The 12,798-nt window shown below is 38.2% G+C and overlaps 1 pseudogene; it reads right to left on the bottom strand.

Annotated features, from left to right (window-relative positions):
* Positions 1 to 1,932: 1,932 nt before the first annotated feature.
* Positions 1,933 to 12,220, bottom strand: LOC135320536 (guanylate-binding protein 6-like; annotated as a pseudogene).
* Between the last annotated feature and the right edge of the window lie 578 nt (positions 12,221 to 12,798).

Below are 12,798 nucleotides of genomic sequence, written 5' to 3'. Positions count from 1 at the left end.
CTTGAAGTGTTTGGGCATTCTCATTTCCCAGCATATGGATCCAAGTACATTTCCAGAGGTCCCCTAGGAGAGGCACTGTGAAAATCATTATCATTTATCCTCATCCCAGAGTTGCAAGGTCCTCTCTCCTGGGATCCTGCCCTCCCCTCCAGGTGATAGTTCCATCATCTGAAATTGGTTTAGACCAAGGCTAGGGATTATAACCTTTTATCAATGTTACCTCTCAGCTTCCTATAAATATCCTTGATTCCAATTGTTTCCTCCCCATTCTTTTTTCTCTAAAGACACCTTGTTTTATTTGCAATCTTCAGAATTTTCTCTGGTCAGGTCTGCTGGCTGCCACTCCAACCAAATTATAGACTGGATGTTTGAATGTGTTCTCCAAAATCCATTTGAGGAAACCCCAACTACCAATGTCCCAATGTGCTTGGAAATGGGGTTTGGGAGGGATTAGATAATGAGTGTGGGGCCTTCATGAATCTAATTAGTTCCTGTATAACAAAGAATCATGAGATTCATTCTCTCTGTCTCTCTCTCTCTCTCTGTCTCTCTCTCTTCACCATGCTAGGACACAGTCAGAACCTTGTCATCTGTAAAGCTGTAAGAGGACCCTTACCAAGAAAATAACAGTGCTGCCACAGTGCTTTTGGACTTACAGCCTCCAGAACTGGGAGAAATAAATGTTTGTTTTGTATGCCACACAGTCTATGGTAATTTGTTATAGCAGCCTGAGCTAAGACAAACCATGATGCTCATTACTCTCATTGTATGTACTTGAATTCTGATGTTCAAATGCCAACACCTGGCCTCTGTGTGTCTGGGTTTTCATTCCCCATTACTATCAAGGCATCCATTTCTGCAGTGGTGCATCACCCCTTCTGTACTTGCCTACAGCATAGACGCCACCACTGAACTTAAGGTTGATGGGAATTCCTCTCACCAGTGAATATTCTTAGTGTTTATTAATTTGTTTCTAAACACTGTAAAAGTGTAATTGAAACCTATGAAGTAAAGGTTACTGTTGCTGAGATTTCAAGGGGTAACAGGAAAGTTCATACCTTATTTTTGAAGCAAATATAAGGGATTAAAAAACAAGGCCAAAGCAAAAACAAGATTAGGATGCAAACGTTATTTTCTAGTATTCTGATCTTAGTCTTAGACCCCTTATTGAGCAGGCTAATGTCATTTCTGGAAGCAATGAGCAATTCCATTTATTCACATTCCGTTTACTATTTTATTATTAGTATTGTAGTTTGTTTTCTTTGTTATTCGAGAAATAACACAAGCTATCTTTGCAAAATTGAAAAGATAGAGTATATAATGAAAAGCATGTGTCCTTTCCATCCCTGATACCAAGCTGTCCTCTCCAGGAGAACCAATGATACCAATTTCTAATGAATATTCCAGAAATGTACTATACATACATGTGTATGAGTGCCCAAAATAACTGCCTTTTTTTTTTTACGGTGAACACATTATACAAACTCTTTTGTGCCTCATTTTTTCACTCTACATTCTATCTTCCAGATTGTTCTATATTTATACAAATAGAGCTCCCCTATCTATTTACTAGCAACCTAGTATTCTAGTATAAATGCATGCAAAATATATATTACCAAATTACATAAATGAGCATTAAGTGGTTTCCAAACTTTTGCCATTAGAAGTGAAGCCTCAGTGAAACTCTTGTTTACATGTACATACACATATATATGATTTTGCACACATATATATTTCCTAAAACTGAACACACTATATCAAAGTGTCCATGCATTTATTCTATCTAATATGGGCCAAGCATCAGTATTCTCTTGAAATCACTTTTTATATTTAAAGCATTGCTGGATGAAAGTGAAAAGCATGCACATCAGAAATAGGCCAGAGAACATACATGTATATTGTATTATATATCTGATTTCTTTACAAGGAGAGCTACTTCTTTTTAAATAATGAGCTCACTACTTTCATAACATTACCAAGAATGTTAGCTGGGGCAGGCAATAACGAAGTGATTCTTTTGCCAAGGTTGTCCAAGGCTTGTGCAAGCAAGGAACTATCATCATTTTTAGTATCAACAATCCTGTCTCCAAAATGATTTATCTCTGTACTCATCTCCTCACATTTATTTCTAAATCCTTCAGTACACAGATATTCTTGGACCTAAAAAACATAAAAATGAGGAAGGAAGTAAAACTTTTTAAATCCCCCATTTTTTCAAGGATTACATTTTGTCAAACTTTAAAACTTTGTCAGACTATCTTTGTTTCATTCCTAAAATTATTCTCTCTTAATCATGAAAGGAGACTCTTGTAACAAGGAATATTTCCTAGTTTGGACCTAAACATTAAGAGGAAGTGTAGTTTACAGCCTTAATAATATTCATATACCTTAGGGTTTTCCAGGTGGCTAAGCCTGGCATGAGGACAAATGTAATATTTTCCAGTCAAAAAATGCAAATGAGAGGTAGCCTTGGTCTGTCTGCACTAATTCTCAGTCCCACTCAGGATGGCACTGTCACCCATATTGTAGAAATCTGTTATAAACACATGGCCCCTAAATTATAGAAATCTCTTATAAATCATGTTCAGATGAACAATGAGAGAAATCCCCCCAAGCCACATGATAGCTTGGGGATCTGTCCACACCTGGAGGCAATGCAGCAAGTGTAAAATCTATCATTTCTATGTGTTTTTAAGTCTGGACATTTCTGGTAGTTTTATGTCAGCACAGATCTACTTCAGGGCCTTGGGCTGAGCAGGTCTCCTGGTAAAAGGTAGTGATCTTGGTAGAGCATACTAGTTGTTGTTCATATTAAACACACATAGTTGGAATATCTGTTCAATCAAGCCCTGTGAGATCATTTTAAAATTCTCTAAATGGTTATTCAACCCTATTTATATTCTCTGAGGGCTTGGAGTAGGGGGAGAATACTCATCCTGAACTCTCCAAAGTCTACTTACAGAGCCAAATTTAAAGGTTTTGGAAGGATTCAAAGGCTTCAGGGTTTTAATAAATCACAGGCAGTAGATGCACTTGTGATCTCTGCATGACCATGCTGTAACCTTCACCCATCCCTTCCTTGGGTATGAGGACAAAGCTATCAAGCTCTACTACTGCCACAGCCTGATTCACCTTCAGCTGATGCTCCAATATCTTGTTTGGCTCTCTCAGCAGGTTTTCTCTTTCTCTCACCAGCTTCTCCATCATCTGGACTATGTGTTTCTGGAGACTTCTCTTCTGAGCCTCCACCTGCTGCTGCTGCTCCTGCAGTTTCTGTTTCAGCAGTTCCTGTTCCTTCTCAGCTGTCTCCTTCCTGGTCCACTCTTCTGCCCCAGGGAGGTATTAGAGAGGGAAAAAATAGGCAAGGATTGACCTCCACCCTCCTGAGCTCAGAGGCCAAACCAAATTGAAGAGAGTGGTAGGAAATCTCTTAAGTCCTCCCCCCACACCCTGTGTCCACACCATTGAGAGTACACTTCAGAATGTGAGAGAAAAGGCTCTGTCTGTCTGGCGTCCAATCACAGTTCCCTTTGCTGTTTCCAGGTGCAGCAGGGTTGTTCCACAGAAAGGAAGGAAGCTCCGGTATTGGGAAGGTTTTGCTCTCACAACTGTCAGAGGGCACTGCAAGAACATACCCATCCCACTGTGAGCCCAGCCCTACCCCGTACCTGCTATGGCCTTCTCCCCATCAGTAAGGGCTTTATCTGCCTGCAGGATTTCTCTAGTGCCACCTGGGACTTCAGAAATCTCTGGAGGAACTCATTTCCCTGAGGAACCAAGGAGGAGCACAGAAATTAGATTTCCAATAGGGAAATTAGTGCTGCAAAGACAACTAAGTCCATGTAACTTTTGCTTCATGTTTAAAGTTCCACAGTGTTTCCTTACAATGAGTCCAAGCTCCTTAGAGTGACCTGTCTCTCTCCAGTCTCTTGCCCAGTGCTACTTCCTTCTCCCCACTCTAGAATCTAGCCAGTCAGAATCATGTTCAGTTCTACAAACCCCAAATCTCTGGTGCTTTTACATATCTTCTTTCCCAGTGTGAAATAGTGCCTCTAAATTGTGCTGCTGTTCTCTTCTGCCACTAGCTGGTTATAACTTTAGACAATTTATTTTAACCTGCCTATGATTCTCAGTTCAGATCTTTAAAATGTTGATAATGTAGATGCTTCTTAATGCTATTTGAAAGATTAAGTTAAAGAGTCTATTGAAAGAGCTTAACATTTTGGCTATAGGAAACAACAGTTCAATATATAATAGTTGCATTATTATTGTTGTTTTTTATTGTTATTATTATATTTGTTTCTAACACCTAAGTAGCTCTTTCCTGAGTGTTATAACTTGTCTATGTAGTTGACTTCCTTTCTCACTTGTGATCATCCTTGTGTACAAAGACTGAATTGTAAATTATCAGTGCTCAATGCATCAAATATGTTGTTGCATAAAAAAAAGAATAATTTCTGTTCTGTCTCTTGTGGATTTAAGAAATCTGTACTCATGTTTGGGAGTTGACATTTGTACTCTCTTCAGGAATAAATAGCATGCAGTGAACCTTAAGAGCCAAAGCTGTTTGAATGGCCCCATACTCTCTCTTTATGCATGCATGGAGCTGCACTCTCAGATTTTCAGGAGACCCCTTTGAGTATTCTGTAGGTTCCCCATGTTTCCCTTATTCCTCACCTTCACTCCTTTCATGGGCACTTGGTATTATCCTTTTCAATAATTTCCTTTGCTTTCCTGTAGAGTTCATGACCTCCAGGAACAGAGAAAGTTCCTGCTGAGATACTTTTTATTAGTGCCTTTGAAAGCTGATCAAGTTTAGTCTGGCAATATTTGATTGATGTCTCTTCGTTCTGCATCAAGAAATCATCTTTCTTATTCTTTATGATTTCCTAGAGGGAAGAAAGATAGAGGGCTGTCACCAGAAGCAAGGAACAGAGGAAGTAAATTTCCAAAGGATCTGGTAGAAGAATTGGTCTAACTGTGTTCCTCATGAGAAAAGTATTCTGTTGGAGGACATGTAATAAAACAGCAGTCACAAGATTTGATTTATTCACAGCTCTGAAAACTCTGGAAGACCATGGGGAAGTTCCCTAACCTCCTTTGGGTATTTCATCTGAGCTGTTGGAGTTGCATTACCTAATCTCTGTGGTTCCTTGAAGCTGCCACATTCAGTGATTCTGTCTGTCTTCAATGAAAGATACAACAAGGAGCAACCTAAGCTGAAAGTGGCCAGAGATGTGGATCTGAAAAGAGAAATTTTGGTTCCCAGCCATAGGAGTGTGTTCACAGAAAAAGAAGCCAGCTAAAGAATGTCTTGGGTGTTCTGGACAGGCTTGGAATCCACAGAAGTATTTATTTCAAGAGGATATCCATACTGATTTTTCATTGAAGGTCAAAGAGAGTTCCAGATAAACTGCCTGAGTTCTAGCAGTCAAAAAAGAAGGAAATGTAGTCCTTTGAAACTCTGTCCCTCATGAGAACATGGACTACTTTATCCCTGAGTAAGAGATGAGCCGTGGGACCAGTAACAACACTTCTAGGCTTCATTCTTCAAGGGGAGGGGACATATGATAAATACGAAGACAGATTACCACAAGGTTCTTCTGGAACTCCTGCTTGTCATCCTTGAAAGAGTGCTCCATGAAGACTGCAGGGGCTTCCCTCTCACAGGCATCATGCTCCTCCATCAGCTCCTGCAGCATGTCTGTGGGGAAGCTCACTCGCTGGGCCATCTGCTCGCTGTAGTGGTTGTCTGCCTTCTGAATGGCAGCTGAGTTCTCCAGCTGGGCCAGAGTTGTCACTGGGTTCTCCAAGTGAGGAACTGCTTCGTTATTGCTAGTATCCACGTAGGTCACAACCAGAGTCCTCAGCCCTGAAGAAGCCAGGAAATTTAGGGGCTAAATATCAAGTTATCAGTCAATGGCTCCAGGATTCTGAGACTATGCTTCTAGGGTCATATACACATGCACACACACAAACACACACACGCACCCCTACCTCCTTCTACTATTATCACCTTCATTTTCCTACTGACTCTTCATTTTTATGGTTTTCCAGGCCACAGGACTAAAAAAGTTAATATCTACTTCTATCTAACATACTAGGGGCTACCTGGAAAATACAGTTTCTCATTTTAAAAATTGAAAGCAATATAGATTACATAGATAGATAGATGAGGCAAAGTGTACCATGTTTAATTTATTCCTAATTCTGAGCCTTTGAATGGATTTTCAGTGATTTATGTGCTATTATTTATTTCTGGACCACTATAAATTCTCAAAATATCTTTTGAATTCTTCTTGTGAAGAACACTTATTGTATAGGACTTCCTTTGAAAACATGCAGTATTCTGTTTTTACACCAAAAGAGTGATTATATTCTAATTGGAGGATGTTTTCAGATAAGTGGGAGTCACCGATATCATTGACAAAAATTGCAATTTGGAGGAGGAATTTGTAAAGCCCCCAAAGTGAGATAATTATAAAGTATACAGATTTCTTCATGGAGTATAAATGTCTGTAAAATCAGAATTCTTTATAGAATCAAACAAAAATTGTAGAAAGCACATTATATAAAATATTCAACACATAGCAGTCCCCATGGAAATGGGAAAAAGGGACTCACCTTTCCCAGTGAACATGATTCCTTCTGTGAGGTCTTGGTCCTTGCATCAGTGAAGATGTAAGAACAGAAATTTTTTGTTTGCTCCTGGAATTTAGGATCCAGTTGGTCTTCAGATACCATCCCAATATTGGCTAGAATTTTTTTTTTCCTATGTTGGCCAGTCAAAGTCAAAACACTTCCATCTTGGAAATAAATGCCTGATGCAGTCTCTGAGTAGATTGCATGTTTGGGCTTTGGGATTCTTCCCTGAGGGACAGAAAAACAGGGATTTTAGTGTGTAGAGTCTTCAGGCCAGGGGATTACAGGTGTTCATGGCAGGGATTTGTGTGTCTTTGCCATTTCTACACATAGAACTCTTTTAACATAGACATTCAATACTTCTTTGCACATCAGACTTATACCAATGATATAACTGCAGAGAAATTTAGGGAGACATCTGATCCAGTAAAGGAAACCTATGGCTGGTCTCTCCAGACATGCACATAGTAGAGTGGTTGTCTATGATGTGTTTGCTTAACTAGCAGCTAAAAGGATGAAAGGTCACATGAAACTTTCTGCTCAACTCAACCTCATGTAGGAATTGAGCTGTGGAACCAAAAACAGAGCTACAGACAAGGGATCATGGACAGTAATTGGAATATTAGGAATGACATCCTCATTATTTAAGGAAAACTGTTTTGATGCTAAAAATAATTGATGCAGGGTTATCTATTTTTTAGTAAAAACCTCTGAAATATAAATGTACCTGAAATGTAATTTTAAGGTATCACCACTAATCTATAAACTCTTTGAGGTAAATGATTATATCTGGTCCTCTCCTGCCAGCCAATTTCTTAATAGCTGTTTTGAGAAATCATAAATAGAAATGTGAAAGTAAGAATGAATAAATTGGGATTGATATTTCTCTCAAGGTTTCAATAGACACACATCCTTGGAAATGTAACCCATGAAAATTATTTATTACCTTGTAATTAAATCATGGGTAAACATGTGGGAATTAGGAGAAAGCTATGATGTGGAAGGTAAAATGAATGTTCTAATAATTGTCAATATTATTGAAAAGGCATAGATTGTAAAGACAGTCACCTCTTCAAGTTTATTTACAACATAGAATCATTTTGTTGATGATATAATTATACAGGATTAGAAAGTTTTATATCCCTCTTTGAAAAGAATAATATGTGAAATCTACATTTTGTTCATTAGATAATCTTTTCACTGCAGTTTCATGTCTAACAATTAGCTGATTAGTTGTTTTCTTCAACAGAGACAAATTGAAGGAATAGGAAACACAGCGTCCAGTCTTTAGAATGTTTCAGCACCCATTTAAATCTGGATGCTAAATTTAAAGATGTATAAAAAAACAAATTGGTTTTGAGTAATTTCACTTTACACTTTACTTTTCTTGAGTAAACTTCAACTGTAGCCCCTAGATCTTTGCAACCCACTTTCCAGCCACCATTTCCACAGACTTTGATTTAGTCTCAAATACAAATGCAATCACAGAGTTGAGGGATATTGTTTAGTAGATCCCACACTCTATTGGGCCGTACACTGCCCAGGCCATACTCTGATACCTGGAATCAGCTTCAGGGCATTCTCCAAGTACTCATCTTCTGTGATAGGCTGACCACATAACTGCAACTCCAGGGTGAAATCCCATACAGTCCAGATAAAGTCTAGAAAGAAATTCACAAATTCTGTGGAAACTTCTACTCTATCAGGTGTTTGAGACGACTTTGCCCTCCCTGATGTTTTTCAAGCTCTGTCGCATAACTAAGATTTGGTTAGGGAAAAGAAACTCACTACCAACAATTCCCACATTTCTCTAGTATAAAAATATTATAAACACACTCTTTTGCCATGGGTCCCCTCTGCTCCACCCAAGAAAACTAAATGACAGGAAAGGAGAGACTGACTCTATCCTCATTCCCATGAATTCAGTGAAACATGGTGGTTCAGGACCTGGAAGGATACTGCAGATGCTCCAGGGCCTGGTGGTTGATGGTGCTCATGCTGTTCTAGACAAAGCTGCTGCACAGAACCACGGCCAGGGCAAAGATCCATGAATCCTTCTTAGATTCATCCTAGAAAGCACATTAGAACAAGAGAGTTAGAAGTTTACCCCTACATTAGAAATTCATCTGTACACTTCTTCAATCATGGTTTCATTTATTATTTCAGCTAACATACTCAACACGCAAAGAAATTGCTTGAAGACAGATGTAAATGCAGATATCAACTTTGACAATTACAGAGACACTTCTTGTGTTTGCAAATTTTTCATATATAAAAGGATTCTAATGTTCACAGTGCTTTCTTTTTCCTCAATTGGATAAAGTAAAATAACATACACAGAAAAACTAATACAGTACCTGTTGTGTAATTAGGAATTCAGTGATGAGTGTGGGCACTTATTCATTCTGCATATATTTATTAATCAGAGTCCATGTAAAATAAACCATAGTTGGCATAACTTGGTATTTAAATTATATCCAATCAATAAATACTTGCAGGAAGCTACTAAATATCCCCCACTGTTCTTAGATTTTAAAAAAGCAATGCTAAAAATGAAGATTATTTCTTTCAACATGACTATTTCAAAGCAGTGGACAAACATCCATAACAGTATTGCAACAAAGATAGAAGTATCTGTAAAAGGCTTACTCTCAGTAATGTATATAAGCAGTGAAACCTATAGCTATAACACTAAACTAAAATTTAGAAGTCTATCAAGGAAGAACAGAGCTATGAAATTTGGAGAAAGAATATATAATCTGAAAACTTCCTCAAAGTCTTGAGATGAATATTAAAGAACTGGTATATGTGGAACTGAAGAAATGAAGGTGATCCCATAGACAGGAAAATCCAGAGAAACAAAATTAGAGATGGGAGAAGACAGGGGTCTTGTAGTTAGAGTCACTTGAGGGCAGAGGGCAAGTGGAGAAGTTAAGGTGAGCTTTCATGCAGCCTAATCAAGGGCCTTAAAGCCCAGGCTAATTTGTATAAATCATAGCATTGTCTAAATAATGGCATAAACTGGAAATTGTTTTTTATTATAAATGGTATGTAAAGTTGCTCCCAGTGCAAATGCAAAAATTGTGGTTTATGTTGAGAAGATTCTAAATGGGAGTTTGGGGGGGATAAGTGTTTATTCATTACTTTCTTTCCCCAAAACCCACTTTTTAAAAATAATCAATTAGGATAAGAAGCAGTAGCAGTTATGACAAACAATTATTTCAACAAGAAGATTATATCATTATTTGATATATGGCTTTAAAAATAAGCACAGACTTTCTAACTCCCGTTGAGGAAAAAGAGAGAGCTATAAAAATGTAAGTATTATTTCCAAATAAATCTCAAAAGGGGGAAAGGAGGGATAGTTCATTTCACCCATTAGCAGAAAGCTAAAACACCAAAAATCCATTTTAAAATGTTTCTTGTAGGACAAAAAATTACTTTTATAGAACTTGCACATTCAGAAGTGTCTCACAGATTTCCAGAACACTCTGTGAGTTGTTGATGAACTACATCATGGAAAATGTAAACCCGTCCCTTAAATCCAACCCTCAAATACACTCTTCACCTTGTAGCTAAGAAGGTGAATCAGAAATTTTTCCTCACTCACAGATTGATACTTCTCCTCTTTCTTAGTTATGCTTAACTGTAAGCTCTCAAAACCAGTCAGGTGCTGCCTGGATTGCCTTTCAAAACTGAAGGACTTATTCCCCCAGCTGTTGGGAGTGCTGGTGGAAGACAGTCTTCAGGTGTCAGCCCTCTTAATTAGAAAGGCTTCTGGAGAAGCTCTTCAAAAATGTATCAGCAACCCTGTCCCAAACCCAGGATAACTCAAAAAAGCCATTCCAGCCATGGAGCTCCCATGAAATTCCCAGAAATTGGGGATTGCAATGCAATGTAATTTCTTCTTCTATCCAGCCTGCTTCTTTCCCAATTACATGGTACTAAATCTGACTGCAGATAATGTCTTGTCAATTGAACTAAAGAATCTTTTAGGGCAGGACCTTTACTTTGGTCACTGATATCTACAATGCTAAGTCCAAAGGCCTGGATCTCAGCTGTTCAATAATGACTTACTAAATGTAATCAAGTCATCCACACAGTGCCAAGAAATAAAAGAATTTATCTAAGACACCATGATATCTTACCTAGAAGTGAGATTCAAACAAATCATAGTTTGCCTTATTTACTATAATTGATTTCTAGATTTTACAGATTAAAGCAGTAAAATTTCTAGGACCATGGAGAGATAAGGGGAAAATCCAGAATAAAAACTATTTAACTGTGACTTTCTGCTTTACCATTCACACATCCCCCAGGCTCTAAGTGTCCAGAAGGACCACCAGAGTATGATTGGGCTTGCGTGGGTGAGGCACACACCACATCCAGATGCCCTTGGTTTCAGATTGCATTGTAGAGCCTAGAGGAAAGCCTGTGAGGAGAGGGGAGAAAGCAGCAATCAGTTAGAGCAGATAATCTAAACCACCAAGGGGCTACAGAGTCAGATCTATTGGAATGTCTGTATCCCAGCATACGAGTTGGTGCTTTCTCCATTTCCTCAGGAATGTCCTACTTTGTGTGTCATCTGTTTCAAGGAGGAAGGAATATTAATTGTGATAAAGATACCAAGCAAGGGCTCAACATAGAGGCAAAGGGGAATCCATGAATCAGACAAAATGGAAGTCACTGATAACCATAACAAGAGTATCTTGAAAGAATGGTGAGGTTCAAAGCCAGAGAGAAATGGACTGAAGACAGACATGGGAAGAGAAAAAAGTGTAAAAAAGAAAATCAAGATTATATTGTTTGTCAGACAAATTTTTCAAAAGTGGGGAGAGGTGTTAGCCACAGTAGTATATGACATACAGGAGATATTTTTAAGATTATAGACATTTGAACACATTTATATGTTGATGAGAATAGTCCATAAAAAAGCAAAATGTGTTTCAAGAGCGAGTAGACACAATTGCAAGAGTCCAGTGCTTAAGCATGTAAAATAAGGTAGGATTGTGAGAATTGGTAGGAGAAATTTTGCTTTACAGGAATTAAACATACAATATGATAATGAATTACAGTAAGACAGTGATTTAGCAGTGAGAATTAAGAGTGGAAAGTTGACTTTTTAAGAGAAGTTTGGTTCTCCCTACACATGATCAGAACAAAACTTAAGAAGCTGAGGTATTAGCTAGAATCAAGCAATTGGTCCTTGACCCAGTAAAACACTCACCATGATTCTGACCTGCAAGATGGTTCATCAAGTAGGATTTGCCTGTATGATACGGTCATACAATGGCCACCACCAGCTCTGGCAAAGAAATCTCACCAAGAATCTGCAGAGATTTTTGGTTCACTGACAGCACCTTGACACTTTCCAGCAGACAAATTGGGTCCATCATTTTGGGTCTGGATGCCATGGCAACCTGCCAACCTAGAAGAGCTTCTTAGTGGAAATCAGATTATAAAGCCATTCTCTAACTCAGACTTATACAAAGCATCTATCAACTTAGGATAAGGTAAGTAAGAGTTCTGTGCTTTCCATTAGACAAAATGTAACCTAGAATTAGCATGCTGCAGAGGTTTTCCCCCATCATTCCCTCAAGTCTCTCAGGATATTGGTAGTGAAATAATATAATATCACTCTCCAAACTGTTATTTCAAAATAATAATATAATTGAAGTTATTGTTATGATGCACTGAAGGCCTACAATATACCAAGCCCTTTGATAATAACTTACATATCCAGCTAAACTGATATTCACAAGAGACTGAAAGTTAGAAATTAATATAACTACTTTGGAAATGAGGTAAATGGTTCTCACAAAGGCTGAGTGAATGTCATTGAGAAAGGATTGAAAATCTATATACTTGAGCAAAATGACAGACAAGCAAACTCTAGGCTCTTGTTTCCCCAAGGAGACATAAACAATAACCAAAATACTGGCTAGAATAACCTTACAGTAGTTCCATAAAACAGTCAAAGGTCCAAAGCAACCAACCAAATACCAAATCAAGAAACAGCCTCATTCAAAATGGTAGGAAATTCTGTGGTTTTTCTGTTGCCCTCGGCCCCCATTGTGGTAAGGTCTTTAAGGAAGTGGCAAATCATTTCCCAATTCCCTCCCCTGATTCAGAGAGAGGGAATTTTATAATGTTCTA

This window comes from Camelus dromedarius, unplaced genomic scaffold, assembly GCF_036321535.1.
Source record: "Camelus dromedarius isolate mCamDro1 unplaced genomic scaffold, mCamDro1.pat HAP1_SCAFFOLD_179, whole genome shotgun sequence".
NCBI classification, from domain to species: Eukaryota; Metazoa; Chordata; class Mammalia; order Artiodactyla; family Camelidae; genus Camelus; species Camelus dromedarius.
Note: the sequence above shows the minus strand (reverse complement) of the source record. Positions and strands in the feature narration are given on the sequence as shown.